Here is a 25,015-nt window from a genome sequence, read left to right on the forward strand (position 1 = left end):
AGTTCAAATTTGACCTCAGACACTTGACACTTACTAGCTGGGTGACCCTGGGCAAGTCACTTAACCCCCATTGCCCCGCCAAAAAAACCCCCCCAAAAAAAACCTAACACTTAAAGTGGTAAGTTAATGTATTTAATCATGTTGGGCTGACCAGAGACTTTTAATTTAGGGGTTCATTTCACTATTATTTGATGTTTGAGTGCACTTTATGTCTTGATACATTTCATTTGATTTGATTATAAAGATATTTGTTGAATCACAGAGTTGCATATGGAAATGATGATCAAATATTAACTTTTTTCCTGGAAAATAACTTAATGTACATTTTTTGATCAAGAATAAAGAAATCTGGGGCAGCTAGGTGACGCAGTGGATAGAGCACTAGCCCTGGAGTCAGGAGTACCTGAGTTCAAATCCAGCCTCAGACACTTAACACTTACTAGCTGTGTGACCCTGGGCATGTCACTTAACCCCAATTGCCTCACTAAAAAAAAAGAAAGAAATCTTAAAAGTAAAATAAAGGAATAAAAGACATTTCTCAATTGATAGAGTATGAACAATTTTCAGAAGAAAAAAATCTAAGCTATCAATAGAAATGTGGGAAAATGTTCTAAAATAACTAATAATTAGAAAAATGAAAATTAAAACACCTCTGAGTTACCACTTTATACCCATTAGATTGGCTGATGACAAGAAAGGAAAATTATAAATGCTGGGATGGCTGTAGGAAAGCAGGTACACTAACGCATAGTTGGCAGAGCTGTGAACTAGTCCAAACATTCTACAAAGCAATTTTAAACAATGCCTTTAAAGCTATGAAATTGGGCATACCTTAATCCTAGTGATATTGCTACTAGATATATACCCCAAAGAGATCTAAGAAAGACAAAAAGGACCCATTTATAAAAAAATATCTATAGCCGCTCTTTTTGTGTGGTGGCAAAGAATTGTAAACTGAAAGGATGCCAATCAATTGGAGACTGGCTGAACAATTTTTGGATCATGTGGAGGCAGCTAGATGGCAGAGTGAATAGAGTACTGGGCCTGGAGTCAGGAAGATTTGAGTTCAAACTCAGCCTCAGTTTCCTTGTCTGTAAAATGAGCTGGAAAAAGAAATGGCAAATCATGCCAGTATCTTTGACAAGAAAACCCCAAATGAGGTCATGAAGAGTCAGACATGACTAAAATAACTGAACAACAACATATGAAAGTAAGAATATGATTGTCCCATAGAAATGAAGGGGATAGTTTCAGAAAAACTTGAGGAGACTTGTATGAAAGTATGCAAAGTAAAGTGAGCATAACCAGGAGAACTATTTATACACTATTTTTTTTTTTTGCTCGGGGCAATGAAGGTTAAGTGACTTGCCCAGGATCACACAGCTACTAAGTGTCGAGTGTCTGAGTGAGGCTGGATTTGAACTCAGGTCCTCCTGACTCCAGGGCTGGTGCTGTAGCCACTGCGCCACCTAGCTGCCCCCTATATACTAATTTTTAAAAAAGAAAATGTATGGCGTCAGGATATGGACTGTCTTGTATGAGTAACAGTAAGAAGGCCAATATCATTAGATCATAAAGTGTGGGGAGGGAAATAAGACGACTGTGTAAGAGGAATGGAAAAGTAGGAAGGGAGCAGGTTATGAAGGGCATTAGAAGCGCCCCTCCCCCCCCCGCAAAAAAAGGGGGCTTATTTGATCCTAGAGGTAACAGGGAGCCATTCTAGTTTACCGAGTGGGGGTGGGGAGGTGATATGGTCAGACAAGCTGTAGGAAGATCACTCTAAAAGTGGAATAGAGGATGGACTGGAGTGGGAAGAGACTTAAGGTAAGGAAACCAACAAGAAGGCTTCTTTATTTGTAAAATGAAGAAATTGGACTAGATGGCTTCTAACTCTAAACCTATGAATCTATGCTCCTAAAGAGTGCCAGTGCCCACGTCAGGCAGAAATAATTTAGTACTTTTCAAGTCTTTCAAAGCCTTTCCAGCATGGTAGAACTTGCCAGATTCTACCAGCATATCCTTCTAGGACGCAAGGCAATCTCCAGGTAAGAATGAGACTTCAGGAAAAGGTTCTTAGAAGAAAGCATGAAAAAAAAAAAAGAAGAAAGTATGGTAAATAGATATAGATACATAGATATAAATCTATATATCTATCTATATCTATTTGTGTGTGTGTGTGTGTGTGTGTAGAGGTAAAGGAGAGCGAGAGAGGTTAAAGGAGCATAAAGATTAAGCCATTGGTGTTGACCAGAAGCAAGTCAGTGGTTACCTTTAAAAGAGCAGTAGCAATAGATTATTGAGGGTAAAAGCCAGATTGCAGGAAAATGAGACAGAATGCTAGAATAGAGACTGCTCATTAGTTCTGCAGTGAAAGGAATGAGAGAAGGGGCCTAATAACTACAGAAGACAGCAGGATCAAATAAAGGTTTTTCAGTTCAGGAGAATGGTATATTTATAAGGGGGGAAAGTAGTAGAGGATGGTTTCTGAAGAAGGAAGGAAAAATAATGAAGCTAGGTACTCCATGAAGGAACTAGGAAGAAAACTGGGATCTAGGATATAGATAGAGGACTTAATTTTAAAAAGGGAATGGGATACTAGGTATATATATCCAAAAAAGATCATAAAAAAGGGAAAAGGACCCACATGTACAGATATATTTATAACAGTTCTTTTTGTGGTGACAGAGAATTTGAAATTGAGGGTATGCCCATTAATTGGGGAATGGCTGAAGAAGTTGTGGTATATGAATGTAATGGAATACAATAATGAGCAGGTGGATTTCAGAAAAACCTGGAAAGACTTACATGAACTGATATTGAGTGAAATAAGCAGAACCAAGAGAACATTGTACACAATAACAGCAACACTGTACAATGATCCACTATGACAGACTTAGCTCTTCTCAGCAATATAATAAACCAAGACAATTCCAAAAGACTTATGATAGAAAATGCTCTCCACATTCAGAGAAAGAAATTCTGAATGCAGACGGAAGCATTCCATTTTCACCCTTTAAAGTTTTGGTTTGGTTTGGTTTTGCGGTTTTTTCCTTTTGTTCTGTTTCTTCTTTCACAACATGACTAATGTGGAAATATGTTTAACATGATTGCACATGTATAATGTGAGGGCCAAATTTAATATATGGAGAGTTAATTGAGTGGCTCACCATATTTGGGTCCCAGAAATAATGAGGTCCAAATCTCTCTCCCCTCCAAACTGCCTTTTTAGATATTTCTCCCAGGCCAATAAGGAGCCTAACAGCCTCTTTTCCACAAAAGAATCAGGTTTTATTAATGGGAATAAAATAAACAGCAAAGGTGAAATTAATAAAATCAAAGACAAGGGAATAGGGAAAAAGAAATACAGATAATCCTCCTAACTCTAACCTAAGTCTATACAATCCCCAAACTGGCTTCCAGTTCAGCTAATTCAAAAGAGCAAGGCTTGTATGTTAACTCACCACCTGGGGTCTAAAGCTTCAATGGAAAACCAGCTTTGCAGCCAGGACCCGCAGGACTGTCTGCTCCTGCTGCTCACACCAGAAGAGAAAGTCACTCTGGAAGAGACTGAGCTCCCCTCAGTGAGCGTTTACTCTTCCTTCCCCAAAAGGGGAGGTCCTTCAAAACTACCTCTGGGGAGTGGTTTCTCCTGCTGATATGTCACTCAGGGCAGGCCAGGTGTGGCCCATCCCAATTGGTCTGCCAAATTCCAATAATCTTACCACAATAACCCATATTATATTGCTTGCTATTTTAGGGAGGGGAATGGGAAGGGAGAAAAATTTAGAACTTAAATCTTATAAAAATGAATTTTGAAAAAAATTTTAATAAAAAAAAAAGATTAAATGAGGGGGCAGCTAGGTAGCTCAGTGGATAAAGCACTGGCCCTGGATTCAGGAGGACCTGAGTTCAAATCTGGACTCAGACACTTGACACTTACTAGCTGTGTGACCCTAGGCAAGTCACTTAACCCTCATTGCCCTGCAAAAAAAAATTAAATGAATGTTGAAAACTACCTTTGCATGTAATTGAAAAAAAATTATTTACCAAAAAAGGTGGGGATGGGATTTTTCTTCCTTAGAAGATTAGAGAGAAAGATCATAGAATTTAAAGCTGGAAGATATCTTACTGATCATCTAGTCTAACCACTCCATTTTACAGTTGGACAAACAGACACAGAGAAGTTAAACAACTTGTCCAAAACCACATGGATGCCAAATAACAGAAGAGGGATTTGAACCCAGGTTATATGACTTTAAATCCAGGGTTGTGAGAAGAGCTGTGTCAAGGTTGAGAAAAAAATAAATTTTGGAGACTTGGAGCTTATCAGTGAAAATAGCCATCAAGGAACAGAGGCTAAAAGCATGCTATTTTTCACTTTCTTTTATTCAAGTTTTCTTATACAAAATGACTAATAATGGTAACATTTTACATAATTGTGCATGTATAACCTATTGCTTACCACCTCAGGGAGAGAAGTAGGGATAAAAATTGGAACCCAAAACTATAAATAAAAATGTTTATTACTTTAAAAAAATAAGGGAAAAAAAAGAAAATAGCCATCAAGAACATGTGCTGAGTGCTTAGCTCAGAGGCCTGATCTTTGTCAGTGCTTAATGCTCACATGCAAGTTGACTAAGTGAAAAAGGAGGGACAGAAGATGGGATTGGGTGCTTATTTACCTCGTTAAGGAACAGAGCCTGAAAACCCTTGTTCCCAGGGGTTGTCAATATTTTAAGGCTAGAGGGAGCTGGAAGAAGCAACCTATTCCCTGCAGAATCCAGCCCACAATCCTATGGCTCAGCCAAAATTCTGTAATATTCTGTACAAAATTCTGTTTATCCCAATTAGGTAGAATCATATAATGAGAAGAGACTGCTCTGAATTTAGAGTCTCAGTTTTGGTTGCTAAGAGTTATTATTCCCTTCTTCCAGAGGCATGGTAAGTTGTGTTGTCCTAAAATTATAGCTCTTTTGTATATGACATTATGGTTTACTTAAAGAACACTAGAGACTCAAAAAAAATTCATTGAAATAGTAACTTCAGTAAAATACCAAGATATAAAAAAAAAACCATAAAAAATATCAGCCTTTCTATGTATTCCCAACAAAGTTCAGTAGGAAGAGAGAGAAAAAGAAATTCCATTCAAAATAACTACAGAATGTAGGAAGTATCTGAGAGTCCTGCAACTATGGCAGGAATTATATGAATATAACTAAGGGTTGGAGCCAAGATGGTAGAAGAAATACAATTTCTCTACAAAGATCTGAAAAACACCTCAGACTAAATCCTAATTGAGAAATCCAAGAAAAAAGGTCACAGTAAGACATATTTCCAGTGCAGGTCAGCACAGGGAGACAGACAGGGCAGTTTGGACACTGGGGACAAGGTCTGGCCAGGAGAATCACATAGAACATTCCAATGTGTGAGAACTAAAAGAAGATCAGATTGTGCACCAGGATAAGAAGAGGGCCAAGTTTCATACAGGAAGATTCCAACCTTGTGGTCCACAACTCTGAACCTGCAGAGCTTTCCAGCTGATTGATGGCAGCTGAGCACAATAGCAATCTACTAGAACTGTCAACCATGGCTGTACTAAAAGGAGTATTGCACAGACACAAATCCAAGTCGGGAAATTGTAGAAGTCAGACCAGGAAACCGCTGATCTGGATCAGACCACTTTGGGACCACTTGTAGGTTCCCAAATCCTGGGAACCTGAAATTGTGGAATAACAGAATACATGATACACCAAGATAGTAGAAGAGGGACATAAGAGAATAAAAGCTCAATCCAAATATTCCTCCCCTAGAAGTGCACAGAGCCCAGCCCTAAGATAAAGTCTGAAGTCATGAAGTTGGCTGGAAGATGAACAAACAATAAAAAACAGAATCCCACAAAAAAAAAATAGAAGAGAATGACTGAAATATCTCAAAGGAAATCAAACAGCATGAGCAAAAAGTTCAATAGAATTCCTGGAAGAAAAGAAGCTAATTTTTTTTTTAAAAGCTAAAATTATTTTAAAAGCCAAATAAGGGCACTAGAGGGGAAAAGTGGAAAAATAAATGAAAGTTATAAAAGAAAGATTTGGACATATTTTAAATTAATTTTAATTAAGCTTGGAACAAGAGATACAAAACATTATCCAAGGAGAAAAAGCTCAGTGAAAATTAAAATAGACCAGATAGAAGATAATGACTCCATGAGACAACAAGAAATATTAAAACAAAAGACTTTGGCTTACAACCAAGAATAATTTAATGAACAAAACTAAACACAATAAATAAATACAAGGGAAAATGGACCTGAAGAGACCAGAATTAAATGAAAACTTTGAACTCAGAACATAAGAGAAACATTAAAAAAAATAGTGAGCAAACAATCTGAAGAAACTAAACAAGGCTATATAAGTAAGCAACCAGAAAAGATTAATGAAATATAAAGTATTTATATCTGAATAGGGAGAAATGATACAAGTGTTCCTTCAGGATCCTAGTAACATCTGGGATCATAAAAGGAATTAAATAAGACAGAGGGGCCAGGTGTGGTTTTCATATTTTGATGATCTTAAAAGAAGAAAAGACAAGAAAAGGAAAAGCAATACACTAAGGGAAAAGTAGGGAGAGAGTAAGGGAAAAGTAGGGGGAGAGGGAGAGTGAGAGTGGGAAAATTATCTCACATAATCTGCATGTGAAGATTATGCAAAAAAGAAGGAAGCAGTGATAATAGACACTCTGCTCCCTTCAACACTTGAACTTCACCTTTTTTTTTTAACTGATTGAAGAAGAATCTTAAAACAAAAGTTGGGTGCAAAAATACAAAGTTGGGTGCAGAAATACATTTTATTCATCAGAGAAACACAGGAATGGAGAAAGGGAAGAAGGAAGGATTAAGAGGGAGAGATTAGACAAGCAAAACAAGCTGTAACTCTGGAGAGTGGATCACAAAGAGGGGGTTAAAAAGGAAGAAAGGGTAAGAAGTTGTGGCTAGGGTCTAAGTGAGGAAAAGGAAATGAGGAAGGGGAGCAGGCACATATTTGAAAATTAGGCACAAAGCACTGGTGCAAGTACATTATCACTCACCACTCTTTTCTTCTTTATAAAGAAAAAGCAGAAAATAAAGGTAGGAAAAAGCATTACAGAATAGGATGGAGAGAAATACACAATTAACAATCATAACTATGTTTGTAACCATGAATGTAAATGGATTAAACTTACCCATAAAATGGAAGAGAAGAGCAGAACAGATTAAAAAGCAAAATCCAACAATATGTTATTTACAAGTAACATACTTGAAACATAAAGATTCAGATAAAGTTAAAATAAGAGGCCAGAATTTGGAACTATTCCCAAAGGGCCATGGGATTGTGCATACCCTTTGACCCAGTAATACCACTACTATGTCTGTATTCCAAAGAGATCATAAAAAAGGGAAAAGAACCCAAATGTACAAAAATATTTATAGCAATTCTCTTTGTGGTAACAAAGAATTGGAAATCAAGGTAATGCCAATTAATTGGAGAATGGTTGAACAAGTTGTGGTATGTGAATGTAATGAAATTCTATTGTGCTGTAAGAAATGATGAGCACACAGATTTCAGAAAAACCTTGAAAGACTTAAGTGGACTGATACTGAGTGAAGTGAGCAGAATCAGGAGAACATTTTACACAGTAACAGCAACATTGTGTGATGATCAACTGTGATAGACTTAGCTCTTCTCAGCAGTGCAATGATCCAAGACAATTCCAAAGAACTCATGATGGAAAATGTTCTCCACATCCAGAAAAAAGAACCATGGAACTGGCCCTGGAGTCAGGAGTACCTGAGTTCAAATCCAGCCTCAGACACTTAACACTTACTAGCTGTGTGACCATGGGCAAGTCACTTAACCCCAATTGCCTCACTAAAAAAAAAAAAAAAAAAGAACCATGGAATCTGAATACAGATTGAACCATACTGTTTCTACTTTTGTTTTTGTTTTTACTTTTTTGAGAATTTTCCCTTTTGTTCTAATTGTTCTTTCACATGACTAATGCAGAAATATGTTTAATGTGATTGTACATATACAAACTATTTCAGATTGCTTTCTATCTTGGGGAGGGGGGAAGGAAAGGGGATGGGAGAAAAATTTGGAACTAAAAATCTTATGAAAACAAATGCTGAAAACTATTTTTACATGTAACTGGAAAATAATAACATACTTTTATGATTTAAAAAAATTTAAATAAGGGGCCAGAGCAAAATCTATGATGCTTCAGCTGATATTGAAAAAAAAGGCAAGGGTAACAATCATGGTATCAGACAAGGTAATAGCAAAACCAGATATGATGAAAAGAAATAAATTAGGAGACTATATTATGCTGAAAGGTACCATAAGCAATGAATTAATATTAATACTTAATATATATTACTGAATGGCATAGCAAATTGTGGCACATGAATATAATGAAATTAGATTCTACTGGTTTTTTGTGTGTGAGGCAATTGGGGTTAAGTGACTTGCCCAGGGTCACACAGCTAGTAAGTGTCAAGTGTCTGAGGCCGGATTTGAACTCAGGTCCTCCTGAATCCAGGGCTGGTACTCTATCCACTGCACCACCTAGCTACCCCCTAGATTCTACTGTAAGAAACAATGAATAGGATGAATACAGAGAAGCATAGAAAGATTTACATGATCTATGTAGAATGAAATAAACAGATCCAAGAAAATAATATATGCAATGATGACAACATTGTAAATGGAAAAAAACAACAATCGCCACAAAACAATAAAAAATGAATGTTACAGAATTATAAACAGGTATAGTTTAAATGAAGAGAAATGAGAAGATATCACTAACCCCACTCTTTTCCAGAGGTAGAGGTCCATGGATGTGGTGCATTTCACACTTTTTTGTTGTATTGATCAGTTTTGTTGTTTTTCTCTTCTTTTTCTTTTTCCATTAAAATATTATTTATTATAAAGGCTAACTTTTTAGAAGAGGGAGAGAGGGAAGAATACTGGAGAAATTTTGAATTTGTAAAAAAAAATATGTCAATACATTTTTTTTCTGGTGGAGTGATGAGAATTAAGTGACTTGCCCAGGTCACACAGCTAGTAGTGTCAAGTGTCTGTGGCCAGATTTGAACTTAAGTCCTCCTGAATCCAGGGCCAGTGCTTTATCCACTGTGCCACCTAGCTGCCCTGATAAATTATTTTTTTAAAAAAAGAAAGGAAAATAAAAATATTATAAAAACAAACATTATCCCAAAACCAGCAATAAAACAACACCCAGAGCAGCAAAATCCACAAAAATACAGGCTGAGATTATTTTCCAACCAAAGACAGATTAGAGGGGGCCATGTTGGGTTGCAAGAAGAGTTCAACCCTGCAATCATGCCAACACAGACCCCAGGCACACCGAGGCAGAGGAACTTACCCCTGAGCCTCTGAATCAGCTACAGCACCAGCATATTCTGGAACTAACCTTATGGTCTAGTGAGAGGGCTGAACAGCTTGCCAGGGGTGGGGGTGGGGGGATACAGGGTTGTCTGCAGGACCTAAGGAGGAATTCGGCTATCCCACTCCAGCGGGGAACCAGGAAGAAATCTTGAGTGGAAGGAGGCCCAGGTTGGGGAGGGCCACAGGCTCGTCAGAGCTAAGAACCACAGCACACAAATTTCTGCTGCCTGGTTAATCAGCAAGTTGGCTTGAGGTTATCTTTGAACCAGAGAACAGGCCAGGTGAGAGAAAAACCTGCCCTCCCTCAAACCAAAACACCTGGAACCCTCTGAAGCTTGGGACAGTGTAGCTTGGAAGTAGGGCCCCCCTGTAAGAGGGAGTTAAAAGTCAAGTAAAAGACAGCAAGATGAGCAAGCCAAGAAAGTTGAGAACTATAGAAAGTTTCTTTAGTGACAAGGAAGAGCAAGGTGCACCCTCAGAAGAGGATAACAACCTCAAGGCTCCTACATCCAAAACTTCCAAGAAAAATATGAATTGGTCTTAGATCATGGAATCACTCAAAAGGGACTTTGAAGAGAAAGTAGGAGAGATAGAAGGAAGATTTAGAGAGGTGGAGGAAAGAATAAAAAGAGAAATAAGAGCGATGCAGGAGAGTCATGAGAAAAAAGTCAACAGCTTGAAAAGCCAAAAGGAAAAGGAGATACAAAAGCTCTCTGAAGAAAATCATTGTCTAAGAATTAGGATTGAACAAATGGAAGCTAGTGACTTTATGAGAAACCAAGACACAGTAGAGCAGATCCAAATGAATAAAAAAATAGAGGGCAATATGAAATATCTCCTTGGAAAAAGAGATATTTGGAAAATAGATCTAGGAAAGATAATTTGAAAATCATTGGACTACCTGAAAATCATGACCAAAATAAGAGTTTAGACATCATCTTCTAAGAAATTGTCAGGGAAAATTGCCCTGATATTCTACAAGAAGGTAAAATAGAAATTGAAAGAATCCACCGATCACCTCCTGAAAGAGATCCCAAAAGAAAACTTCCAGGAATATTATAGCCAAATTCCAGAGCTCCCAGGTCAAGGAGAAAATATTGCAAGCAGCTATAAAAAAGGAATTCAAATACTGTGGAACTACAATAAGGTTAAAATAAGATCTAGCAGCATCTACATTAAATGACTGGAGGGCATGGAGTATGATATTCTAGAGGGCAAAGGAACTGGGACTACAGCCAAGAATCACCTACCCAGCAAAACTGAATATCATCTTTCAGAGGAAAAAATGGGACTTCAAAGAAAAAGAGAACTCTCAGGCATTTGTGATGAAAAGACCTGAACTAAATAGAAAATTTGACTTTCAAATATAAGACCCTAGAGAAGCATAAAAAGAAAGTAGCAGAAACAAGAAAAATGAGTACTCAAAACAATTCTGATTAACAAAGAACTGATTAATGCAGGACAAATCATGGAGTTTGGGGATAGAGCGATTGTGTCATACTGGAGTTTCCTACAATCAAGGAAAGTTCTGTCCTCTGGGGCCAAGTACAAGTGTGATAAACCCTCTTCTGAATGATGGTCCTTTCACATGGTTTGTGATCACCTAGAATGAAATGATGAGCAGGAAGATTCCAGAGAAACCTGGAAGGACTTACATGAACTGATGCTGAGTGAGAGGAGCAGAGCCAGGGAAACATTGTAACAGCAACATTGTGTGATGTATAATGGTGATAGACTTGGCTCTTCTCAGCAGTGTAATACTCCAAAACAATTTCAAAGAACTCATGATAGAGAGTGTTCTCCACATCCAGAAAAAAGAAAGGTGGGTTCTGAATGCAGATTGAACCATCCTGTTTCTACTTTTGAGCTATTTTTTTCCCCTTCTCTTTTAAGGTTTTGCCCTTGTGCTCTTATTCTTCTTTCACAGTATTACTAATGCAGAAATGTTTAATGTGATTGTACATATAACCTATATCAGATTTCTTTCCATCTTGGGGAGGGGGGAGGGAAGGGAGGGTGGGAGAAAAATTTGGAACTAAAAATTCTATGAAAACAAATGTTGAAAAGTATCCTTACATATAACTGGAAAATAATAAAATATTTCTATAAAATTAAAAAAAACCACCAAAGACATGGGAAAAAAGAAAACAAATGTTGAAAACTATCTTTACATGTAACTAGAAAATAATAAAATACTTTCATGATTTTAAAAAAAGGGAAAAAAGAGAGACCTCCAAACTCTCAAAGGTACTCCTAGGTTCCTGAAAGGAGGTAGAACAAGTAGCTATCCTTTGAGTACCCAACTTTCCAGTGGGAGTGTGAGAGTTGGGATAAGGACTCCCAGAGTCTTTCTGAACTACAATAGACTATAATTAGTTATTACAGGGAGGGTTGTGATATGGGGGGTAATGGGGTACGGGTTAGATCAGGGGTGGGGTTCTTAGGAATTCCTCTTTAAAGAATTACACCCTCTTGCACACAAAAAGTAGTTAGAATAAAGTGGTGGTTTATTTAGGAGCAAGGGAAGGGAAGGATGGGGGGAGGGAAACCATGAAAGAAATCCTTGGACTTCTCATGGGGAGATTAGCACAAAGCACATGGCTCAGAGGTACCAAATCTCCTCGAACAGGAGACTGGAAGGTACTTTTATAGAGGCCTGATGGGGGTGGACCATTTACCTGTGGAAAGTTCCTTTAGTGAGGGTGGACCATCCCCCACTGGTGGTAGCTGGGGGAATTGGGTGAGGAGTCAGGACCATCCCCCACTGGTAGTGACTAGAGGAATTCAGTGAGGGGTGGCTCTGTCTTCAGGACACAAAGGCCGCAGCCACACCCAAGGGAGACCAGAATGAAGGGTAGGAATCCAAAACTAGCTCAGTTCGATTTGGTTCAGTTTATCTCTCTAGGTGTTATCTGTCCTCTGGTTTAGTTTCTCAAGGAGAAGGTTCCTTTATGTGCCCCAGAGAACTTCTGGGGTGCTCTGCACCCCATGACAGTTGGAATGATAATGAAAAAAAGGGAAAGAAAAAAATGTCAATGAATCATTAAAAATTTTTTAAAAGAGCAGAAGGAAATTCAAAAGGAGAGACGAAGAACAGGGCAGTGTTACAAGTAATGTACTAAATTTGAAATACATAAAATCCCTCAAGTTGTGCACAGTAGAGATTCATGGTTTCATTCATAGTCCTCTTTCTCTGTTCTTTGTATAAGGAAATATTTATGTTGCTAATACTTGTCAAGTTCATAAAAATAAGAAAGGGAAGTTTAAAAAAAATATATATATATACTTTAAAAAAGCTTTATGTAATAGCCTGTTTCTTATATAAGCATCTTTTTTCCCTGTTCTTTGTATATGGAAATGCTTATGCTTGATATATGTCAAGTTTATAATAAAAAAGAAAATATAAAAATCTTCAAGGGTATCATCTGAATTTAAAGCACAGAGGTCAGCTGTATGGCACATATTTGGATGGGTTAGAATAGTTTATTCAAACTCGCAGTCAAGTGCAGCATAGGAGGGTACAAATAGATATAGACAGGGATAGAATTCTATGTGGCCTCCTTTGCCCCTACCATGGTAAAGAGTGGGGTTGGTAATAAGTGTACTCTTTGGTGGAAGGCCCAAAGATCCTGGGAGCCCCAGTTTACATAGGATTTTCTGACAAAGTATCTGTCTTGATGGTGGGGGTTCAGGGAATGTAATAACAAAAGTGTGGGGGGGGTTAAAGATTAACCAGAAAAGACTACTCAGAATGAAGAAGATGAAATCATTACCAAATTTGCTCAAGAGTTTCACCATCTAGTTCTAACTTAGAATTGTATAAGAGACAGTCTTTGGAAATTGGGATCATACTCTCCTCTGGTTATTTGGAGGGCTTATGTTTATCACTTAGTCTTTCTTTATTGGGAACACCAGATTTTGGCTCATATTTAGGTTTCTATGAAAAGGGAAAGGCCCATATTCACAGTTGAATATGTGACAGGTTCCATTTAAACTAAAGAATGCAAAATGCAAAGGGCCTGAATCCACAAATAGTTGAGAAAATTCTCCCTTCAGTAAGCTTGTACTACAGACATAAGGTGGCTTACCTCCAACAAGAAGAAGGCACTGGAGAATTGACCTCTCTTCCTCTTGGTGAACATACACAGTGCACATAACTGAGTGCTAGCAAAAGGTGAGGGCTGAATTTGTTATTCCTCTTGTTGTTCCTCAGCTCTCTATTTGAATTCCTCCTTAAGTATCCAAGAAACTTGGTCCAGTAATTCTTCCATGTGGCCAATTCCAGTTGTCTACTTTCATCTCTGGAGGTTCTTTGTGGTTCCCAGGAGAGACCTCGTAAATGTGTTGGCTTTTACTACAGTGAAATGAATCTGAGCCTCTCTTAGCACTCATTCTCTACCTTCTTCCAGCCTATGTTTTCTCTTTTAAAGGCCAAGTCTGGAGGTATGAATTAGCTACAAATCAATGTCATCTTTAAAGAGGTGTTAAAAGAGTAAAGGGAGTACTTTGATCTGAAAGAGTTGACACTTTACCAAAAAGAAGTAATGTTGTCTAGGGTTTAACAGCTCATTAAGGAGGCTTTGAATCCCATGGGAATTCAGGAGGGTTTTACAAGGCTCTTCCTGAGCATACCCTCTGCTAATATATCTATATATTGTGGAAGCTTACTGAACTGAGACTTCTTTATGTGTTAAAAAATTTAAAATTCATATTATAATAGAGTCCTTGATTGGTATTCTTAACCTCCTCAAATTCCCTTGAATAGAAGACAATTAAAATGGGGGAGACACTTAAAGGAAACAGAGAATTGATAGCAGTCAGGGAATGAATGTCCTTTTGTCAATCAAACTGAAAGAGGATGTGCCTCTTAGTTTATTTGTTCACAACAGAACTAAGCCCTAACTGAAAAAGGAAACACCTTTAGTTTTCCTGGAAGGCAGATGTCCCAGAAGGGTGGCTACTAATGTAATATGTGTGATATTAAGCTCCTACTATGTATTAAAGAGACATAGATAAAAAATAAAGTAGACCCTTGCCCTCAGAAGTTTACATTCTACAGGGGAAAACAAGTAGTATACAGATAAATAAAAACAAAATATTTATTTATATGTGGTATGGGCATTTGGTGGCTATCTCAGGTACAGCCCCTACTGATGGCAAGCTGTGCCATACTGGTGGTACAGTGTTGGGTCTCAAGTCAAGAAGACCTGAATTCAAATCCAGTCTCAGGCACTTACTAGGTGTGTGGCCCTAAATAAGTCACTTAACCTTTGTTTGCTTTAGTTTCCTCAACTTTAAAATGGGGATAATAATACCTACCTCACAGGATTTTTGTGAGAAACAGATGAAATAATGTTGTAAAAGCACTTAGCACAGTAACTGGCACATAGTAGGGGTCATTTAAATATTTATTCCCTTTCCCTTTAAGTCCTGCTTTCCTTACATTCACAGGAATACAAAGTGTAACTTTAACTGGTGAGTAGTTATAATTTTGACCACCAGGTGCCTCTGTACTCAAGCCACTAGGGCAATGGTTTAAGCAATATCTCAAATACATGCTCAGAATATTCTTTCATGTCAGCAGCCCACCCAGTAAATCCATGGGGCTTCTAAAGGGAATGGGCTAGGAAGAAAGCCTCATTTATCAGAGCTCTGAATTCTAGTTTAGAGGTTATTATATATTGTGGAAAAAATTTAAATGATACACTCTATGACTCACCCCCTACCCACCCTTTTGAAAATGTTCTTAAAAAAAAAAAAAACAGAAACACATTTAGGGGCAGCTAGATGGCACAGTGGATAGAGCACTGGCCCTGGAGTCAGGAGTACCTGAGTTCAAATCTGGCCTCAGACACTTAACACTTACTAGCTGTGTGACCCTGGGCAAGTCACTTAACCCCAACTGCCTCACTAAAAAAAAAAACAAAACAGATAGAAAATGTTCTTAAATCTAGTTTGATCACATCCATAAAACTAAGGCAAATAGCATTCTTTGGTCACTTTTATCATATGAACAAAAAACAACAACTGATTAATAAGTTTTGTTAAATCTTTTGTGCTAGGCACAAAAATATGGTTCCTGCCTTCAAATAGTTGTGACAAAAATTATCTGAAGATCTGTTGATTAGGTGCTACTAATAATACAATCAATGAGGGAGAGATAGGAAAAAGCACAATTTACTATGCTCAGAAAAAACAAAGCAGTGAGCCTTGGGCATCAGTTTTAAGCTACATAGGTTTCGATTACATAAGCGGTGTAAGAATTAATTGTGATTTGGGGGACCCCATCTTTGGCTAAAATTGGAAAGCCTTGGGCATACCCCGGCTCCCTCTGCCCAGTGGGGGTACACAAGGAAACCCGTGCCCAGGCCAGCCTTGGGTGCCTCCCCTAGGAGTGCCAGCGAATTGGCTTGGGGTGTGTGGGTGGTCGGCCCAGGTTTCCTTTGAGAGAAGGGTTTTTTATTGGGGGGGGGATAGAGAAGAGGGGGGAGGAGACGAGAAGAAGAGAGGGAGAGAGAAAAGAGTTCACATCAGCAGGGAGAAAGTTAAACTCAGACGCACAGGAGGATGGAGAGAGTTAAATGCTAAGCAATTCAGTCTGTGGGCGAGTTTACAGGTTGTATGTCCTGCTTGTCTTTGTCCTTATTTCTAAATTTGTTCCCATCAATAAACCCTGGTTGGTTTTTTTGTTTGTTTGTTTATCTGAAAAGAGGCTTTTTAATCTCATTTCTTATCAGTCTGGGAGAAATAATTGGGGAGGGGGCAGTGTGGAAGAGAGGAGGCTCAGGACCTAAAGGTCCCTGTTGTTTTCTGAGTCCCAATATTGCAGCTAGCCTCCCAATTAACTCTTCCCATTTTAAATTTGGCCCTTACAGATTGGTGGCCTGTATGGGGCTTAACGAACCTGGGGGATCTTTTAAACACCTCCCCTTACAGCAGGATAGTTACAGTGAAATTTCAAAAAGTAAGTAAGAGAAAATAATGATTTGTACATCAAAGAACAGATGGAAAAAGGGGAAGATATATATCATGTAAAACAATATAGTTTTTTTAGCAAGTGCTTCCACGGGCAGATACAAGTATTGAACACAACAACAAAGCAACATCAACATAAAAACAATTAATATTATATAACAAAGAGTTTTCATAATTTCCTTGATCTAGTCTGTTCCTGGCAATCCCAAATGTCCTAGTCATGCTTAATCTCCTTCAGACTTCCCTAACTCTTTAATGTAATTCAAGTGCTGGGTTTGGTCAAACACACATGTGCAACATTCAGTTAAAGTCCACTTAAAAACTAGATTTCTTATTGTATCATCTTGGGTTTGGCTATCTACTTTATGAAGTTGTCTGCATCTCAGAACCAGCTTCTCCTGGAAATTTTATGTCAAAGTGGTCTATTCTTGGCCACTATTCACACATTGCCAGTTTTGTCCACTCAAGCACAGATATGTATCCCTGAATCAATACCTTAGTCTCTTTCCTGGCGTGTCAGTCAATAGTACTTGGAATAGGCCTTATTTCTAGAGTAGTTTTGGAGAGGTATTTCTGCTAGCAGATCAACTTTGCAGTTCCAAGCCACTTGTGGATGCTTCCTAGATAATGCTGCTTAAACCTGCTAGCAGTAAGACTTAGCATAATTTAGTAAAGCTTTATAAAACTTAATCATATTGGCCCTCCAGTAATTAGTTCATGTGGTAGAAACCAGTGGAAATCTTGTGAAGTTAACCTTATGAGTATTTGCTTTGGAAAGAACATCAAATCAGGCTACTTATAACTCATCTGAAAATCTATAGAGTTTCAATCTTTACATACCACTTGTTCTTTCTATCTTTACCTGAACCCAGTACATTATATGGATAATGCTTTCTCTGAGCTAGATGAAGACTTTTAAAAAGAATTCTTGAGGACCTAACTTTGTAAAATAAGTCCTTCTCTGTCTCTTGATATTATCAGAGAGAGACTTCAAACAGAAGAGGGAAAAAAATGATTGAAAAGTTTCTTGATTACTAATTAAAACAATTCCATATGTGAAAGCCTCCATCTAACTTGAAACTTTATTAAAAAATGACCAGGGGCAGCTAGGTGGCGCAGTAGATAGAGCACTGGCCCTGGAGTCAGGAGGACCTGAGTTCAAATCCAGCCTCAGACACTTAACACTTACTAGCTGTGTGAGCCTGGGCAAGTCACTTAACCCCAATTGCCTCACTAAAAAAAAAAAAAAAAGAAAAAAAAATGACCAAAATATATCCAAAGCCTATGAATTTAGAAATATGTATAGCTAGGTATCTGAATATTCAAATGGAATGGAAAGAAGTTCAGTAGTTCCCTATTACTTTCAGTATAAAATTTAAAATATGTTGTTTAGAACCATCATCTTTACTTGACCTTTTACATTTTTTTCACTGGCCTAACAACTGAAGTTTTAAAGCTATTAATAAAGTTGCAGTTATTACAAGTCCTTTAAAAAGTATATTCTTTTATCTCAATGAAAACATTTGAAAGCAATCATATATCCTAGCTCTTAGGTAGAAATAGTCTAGTCTTGTTGCTTTTCCCCAAGTGAATTTAACTAATCCATTAAAAATGAAAACTTTTACATCTTTATCACATCTCATCTTTATTATATTCCCTCTTAATTTTACATGTATATATATATATATATACACATTTTACACACACACACACACACACACACACACACACACACACACACACACACACACACACACACACACATATATCCATTAAATCAATGAGCAAGGAGATAACAAGTCTAAGACCTGGTTTTCCCTAGTTGCCTAGATTAGGAAATTGAGACAAGTAGTGGTCACAAATTCAGACCAATAAAATCAATGCAATAGGGTCCTTTATGCTTGTATCCTATTATATCAATTCAGAGATGTTTGATGATAATAACAAAAAGATTCATTATAAAATATTTGTAGCTCTCCTGCCATGGTCAGAGACATCTGCTATTAAAGGGAGTAAAACAAAGTTGTAACAAAATCAGGATTTTTCCTCAGACTTAAGCATAAAGTCACACACTCACCCTGTTTCAAAGGCTATTGGTATGGGATTTTCTCCTCACCTAAAGGAGCAGGGTCAAGTTGGTGAGAGGTGGGCAGCTATGTGGCGCAGTGGATAAAGCACCAGCCCTGAATTCAGGAGTACCTGAGTTCAAATCCAGCCTCAGACTCTTTACACTAGCTGTGTGACCCTGGGCAAGTCACTTAACCCTCATTGCCCTGCAAAAACAAAAAAACAAAAACAAGTTGGTGAGAGGCAAGAGAATTCCAGCTTTTGCCTGTCTCCTTTAGCAAAAGCATTTCCCCTTTGGGATTCTTTTGTTTAAAATGAATACTTTTATTTAGAGTTTTGAGTTTCAAATTCTACCCCCCCCTTTCCCTCCCTGAGGCAGAAAACAATCAGATATAGGTTATAAATGTACAATTATGTAAAACATTTCCATATTTGTCATTTTGTATGAGCAGACTAGAAGAAAAGAAAAAATGAAAGAAAGTGAGAAACAGCATGCTTCAATCTGTTTTCAATCAATATCGGTTTTCTCTGGAGGCAGATAGTATTTTGGTATTGTCTTGGATCATTATATTGTTGAGAAGAGCTAAATCTATCACAGTTGATCATCACATAATGTTGCTGTTACTATGTACAATGTTCTCTTGGTTCTGTTCACTAGCTCAGCATCAGTTCATATGTCTTTCCAGGCCTTTCTGAAATAATCTTTCTTGTCATTTCTTATAGCACAATAATATTCCATTAAAATCATATACCAGAGATTGTTTAGCCATTCCCAATTGATGGGTATCCCTTTGATTTCCAATTCTTAACCACCACAAAAAGAGCTGCTATAAATATTTTTGTACAAATAGTTCCTTTTATCTTATTTTTGGAATGTCTTTGGGATATAAACCTAACAGTGGTATTGCTGGATCAATCCCTTTGGGATTCTTAAAGGCAATTCTCTTTGGGACTCTTCAGGCATGAAATCATTTCAACCACTTCTGTCTTCTAGATTTGAGAGAGAAGATGGAAAAGACCATGAGACAAGTACTTCTGAGCTTCAAGACTCAATATAATCCATAGGACCCAACCTTTGCAGAATTCAGATCTTTTTTTTTTTTTTTTGCAGGGCAATGAGGGTTAAGTGACTTGCCCAGGGTCACACAGCTAGTAAGTGTCAAGTGTCTGAGGCGGGATTTGAACTCAGGTACTCCTGAATCCAGGGCCAGTGCTCTATCCACTGCACCACCTAGCTGCCCCATGGCTCACATTTAAGGCCTGAATAATATAAATGTCTGTTGCAGAAAACAGAGGGGAATACATCTGAAATCCCCTCTGATATTCCTGACTCCCTTTAGGCACATCTTCCCATGTGGAACTCCTTAAATCTGCTGTCTGTATTACTATTAAGACTAAAAGGGGGCAGCTATATGGTGCAGTGGATAAAACACTGACCCTGGAGTCAGGAGTACCTGAGTTCAAATCCGGCCTCAGACACTTGACACTTACTACCTGTGTGACCCTGGGCAAGTCACTTAACCCCCAACTGCCCCGTAAAAACCAAAAAACCAAAAAACCAAAACAATACAGATTCAACCCACAAAGCTAGACAATATTGATAGTCAACCTGGATTGGTTGTCAGCCCAGGTGTAAACACACAAGTCTACAGCAGTTGACAGATCAGTCAGTGACAAGAGACCTAGGCCTATTAGATTTAACTAGTCTAAGTTATGATGTTACAGGTAAACCTGAAGACATGGTCACACATCTCTAGGCAAAAATACTAGAGATTGCTCATGTAAAAAGTGCGTTTCATCTAATTGCACATGCTTAATGTTCTACATGTCAATTATTAAACACTGAGTAAACTTGTTTTTTAATTTTGCTGCTTTGATAATTTGACTACATTTTGTGTTATGTTCATATTATAATGAAATGTCTGCTGATTGTTTTGTGTATGCACTACTGCTTATTATTCAGTTACATTTTATATGTAGATCTATTGTCATTATTGTAGCTATTTAGCTTTGCTCTGTTAGCCATGCTTATTGCTTTTGATCATTGAGTAATATAGATATGTGTGTACTTCTGAAATATACTTATGTTATATATCCTGTATGTAGTTAGGCATGTTTTCATTGTAATATCTTTGCCTGTGATACCCTCTACAGTACCACATCTCCTACATGTGCATTTGCTTAATTTCAGTCTCAATAATACCAAAAGTAGGTTACCTGGGACACCACAAAAATCATGCTTGTTGTTTTAAAGTGCTGATGTTTTTGTTCATGTTATATACCTTATACAAGTTTTGGACCTATTCCAGATTATCTTTTCAAGGGACTACAATGAGTCTTGGTCCAGGGGAGGAATGTAACTCATGTCCCAAAGCCCATTGATATGGGATTTTCTCCACTTTGTTGGGGGTAGATGGGTGAGGCAGAACAGGTGAGGGGCAAATTGTCTTCAGGTACACAGACTAAAAAAAAAAAAAGAATGCTTTTGGATTATACATATATAACCTATATCAGATTGGTTGCTGTCTTTTGGAGGGGAGAGGAAAGGGAGGGAGGGAGAAGAATTTGGAACTCTAAATCTTATGAAAATGAATGTTGGAAACTACCTTTACATGGAACTGGAAAAAAATTGTCTTCAGGACTCTTCAGGTATCAAGTTGCTTTGGGTGCTTCTGGCTTCCAATTTTGAGAGGAAAGATGGAAGAGGCCAACCCCACTTCAGGTTATTGAAGGAAAAGACTCCGGGAAGACATGAAAGGAGCTAGCAGTCTCCATCATGTCCCTAACCCAGTTAGCTACAGTAGAGACTTTGGGGAATTGTCCCGAGTGAGATCTGAGACTCTCTCTTTTGGTTGAGCTGTCTTGCTCCCAATGAGAGGGTTCCTTCATTCTGTATTGTCTGGTTTATATTCTTTTATGTATACCTCCTCTGATTTGTTTAGTTATGATCTGGAGGGTTTCTTTGTTATTCATTGTGAAACTGGTATTTGGTGGGGTATTTGGCCTTGCATATAGAGCCTAGAGTCCCCCTTCTTCCCAGAAATGATAAAGTGATCAGAATTTAGTTTGAATATTAAGTAGACAAATAACGTCTAAGGGAGCAAGCAGGTAGATATAATTCTAGTCTAGTAGCCCTTTTCTCTGAGGAGAACATTGTGGCATCTGGCCCCAACTTCCTTCTTCCCTTCCTGACAGAATTAAAGTCTCTTTTGAAGAAGGGTTGGCATGGGGGAGGGTCAAGGAGAAGAGACTAGAGATGTCTAGTTTGCCTCCCTTTAAGTCACACAATGACAGCTCTCAGCACAGGCGAGTCTCTTTACACTTGGAGTCTTTCCCCACACATTGGGCCCTCTCACTCTCACTACTTAGATATGATGATGATGATGATGAACGATTGATATTTGCCTAGCACTTACAATGTGCCAGTCATTTTGCTAAGTGCTTTACAATCTTATTTGATCCTCACAACATTCCTGGGAAGTAGGTGCTATTATCATCTCCATTTTACAGATGAGGAAACTGAGGCAAATAGGGATAAAGTGATTTACCTAGGGTCACACAGCTAGTAAGTGTCTGAGGCTGGATTTGAACTCAGGTCTTCTGACTCTAAGCCTAGCATTCAATCTTTTTTATATGATGGTCCTGACCTTTGGGGTTATTTCTGTCTCTTAGCCCAGGTAGTAGACACACCTAATTGATGTTCCTGTTATAGAATTTTATCTCCCCTTTCTCCTTAGGTATGTCTGTCCTGATATCTAGTTGGTCAGTCTGAACTTGATTCTTCAATACGTCTATCATGTTATCTGGTCATCTTTGGTTTTGCTTCTCACAGGAGAAACTTCTTCTGATTTATCCTAAGCCTCATGTCACCAGCTTCAGTTTTGCTTAAGAACTGAGCAATTTCTATCATATTCTAGGTAAGAAAAAGAGTGATAAAAGAGCGTGCTGTTTGTGTGGAAAAGTTCAAGGGAACTGCAACCCCCAAAACCAACTAGTATGTTTCAGCATATAAAAACATTTAAACCACATTTTCATCCCAATGTATAGTAAACAAATTTCCTTTCAGTTCACAAATTCAGTCTCTAATTAGTTTGCAAGGCTATACATTTCTGCAAAGGGAAAGCTCTTTTCTGCCTTATATAATTCTCTCTTTGCATTCCCAACCTTATCAGAACTAGGAACACAAAGACGAGATTCTAACTTTTCGAAAGCTTTGAAACTTTCAGCAGAAAAAGTTTCCTTTCCCTTCCTGCATGTTCTTAAAACTTATCTCCCACTGAAAATTAAATCAAAATGTTATGGGGTTAGGAATTTGGGACTATAAAAGTTTAAATTGGCCAGCTAAACTAAAGGACAGACACACCTTGAGAAGTAAGGAAGAGGAACACCTAAGGACATGCCCCATGCCCCCCAATTTTCCCTGTGACAAGAATTAGTGGAATTCCCTGGAAAGTCAGGCGGTGGAGGTGAGTACAAAGAGAATTTTGAGTATGAGTGACAACCAGTAAAAATGCCTGGAATCAGGAGGTAGAATTTTGTGCTTTAGGAACAGCAAGAAGGCCAGTGTCATTAGACCTTAGAGTACGTGGAAAGGAATAAAGTGTAAGAAGACTGGAAAGATAGAAAGGGTTCAGGTTATGAAGAACTTTAAAGCCAAATATAGCATTTTTTATCTTATCCGGGAGGTAATAGAAGCTATTGCAGTATATCTAACAGGGAGGTGATAGTGAAATGTTTAGGTCTGCTCTTTAGGATGATCCCCTTGGCCAGTGAATGGAAGTTGGACTGAAGTCAGCAGAGTCATAAGACAGGTGACTATTACAATCATCCAGTACAGTAATGAGGTGCACCAGTGTGGTAGCTAGGTTAGTGGAGAATAGGGGAACTATAAGAGAGACTGTGAAGGTATAAATGACAAGACTTGACAATATATTGGATATATGGAGTAAGTGTGAGAGAGGAATCACGAATGACCCCAAGGTCACAAGCCTGGATGACTGGGATGATGGTGATAACCTCAAAAATAATAGAGAAGTTGGATGAGGCAGCTAGGTGGTGCACTGGCCCTAGAGTCAGGAGGACCTGAGTTCAAGTCCAGCCTCAGACACTTGACACTTACTAGCTGTGTGACCTTGGGCAAGTCACTTAACCCCAATTGTCTCACCAAAAATTAAATAAATAAATAATAGAGATGTTGGCAAGAAGAGAGTCTGGGCTGGGGGGTGGGGGAAAGAGAATGAGTTTGATTTTGGGCATGCGGAATTTATGTAATCTATGGGATGTCCAGATGTCTAAAAGAGCAGATGGTGTGAAACTGGAGCTCAGGTTGGATATATAGATTTGGGAATCATCTGCATAGAAGTTATAATTCAACCCAAGATGAAACTACCCAGGAAGATAATTTAGAGGAAGAAAAGGAGAGCGCTAAGGATAGAACCTTGGGAGACAGCTACAATTAGCTGGTATGATCTGAATGAAGAACCATCAAAGGAGGCTGAGAAAGAGCAGTCGGATAAGTAGGAGAACCAGAAGAGAGAAGAGAGATTATCCAGGAGAAGGTGATTGACATCAAAGACTGAAGAGAGGTCAAAAAGGGTGAATATTGAGAAAAGCCCTATAGATTTCTTAATTACCTAGATTGGCAGGCAAGAGGTAAAAATCATTTATTAAGCACTTATTTAGCATTTATTAAATGCTCTGTGTCAAGCACTGGGGACATAAATACAAGCAAAAAGAAAGACAATCCCTGCCCTTAAGGAGTTTATGTTCCAATGGAGGAAGACAACACACAAAAAGGAGCTGAAAAAGGAAGGAGATGGGAAGAGGGGAACATACCAAGAAAATGAGATGCAGAGCCAGGAGGAGAATGAAGGTTGGCCAGCCTGGGTTTCTCCCTAAAATGGTGAGAAGCGCAGCTTACAGAGTGAGACAGCGTCAGGGTGAGGAATGGTGGCAAAATCTACCTCAGCTTTTCAATCCAGAAACACAGAAATCAAAGCAGTCAGTGATAGAGTCTGTGTTTAAGGATTATAACCCTTTAGATATCTACCAACAATTGTCCCTAACAAAGAACCTCTCCAAAAGAACACCAATTCCCTAAGACTGAAATCCCCCAAATGCAAACCCAAGTGGCCATCCCCTACAACAGATCTTCTCCACAGAAAGAGAACCTAGGTTGCGCAGTGGATAAAGCACTGGTCCTGGATTCAGGAGTACCTGAGTTCAAATTTGGCCTCAGACACTTGACAGTTACTAGCTGTGTGACCCTAGGCAAGTCACTTAACCCCCATTGCCCCTGAAAAAAAAAAGAAAGAGAACCTGCCCAGAAACAAATGGAGGTCTCTATTCTCCTTCATTCCCCCTGGTCCCACATTTCTCTAGCTCAGCCTTTCAGAAAATGTTATATTGTCTTAACAGAGGCAACATAGATAGAGTGCTAGACTCAAGAAGACCCACATTCAGTTACTAGATCCCAAATGGGTTAAGATCCACAGATTAAGCTTTGTTCTATTTCATTTGGTGATCTCATGAAC

Source organism: Dromiciops gliroides, chromosome 4 (assembly GCF_019393635.1).
Source record: "Dromiciops gliroides isolate mDroGli1 chromosome 4, mDroGli1.pri, whole genome shotgun sequence".
NCBI classification, from domain to species: Eukaryota; Metazoa; Chordata; class Mammalia; order Microbiotheria; family Microbiotheriidae; genus Dromiciops; species Dromiciops gliroides.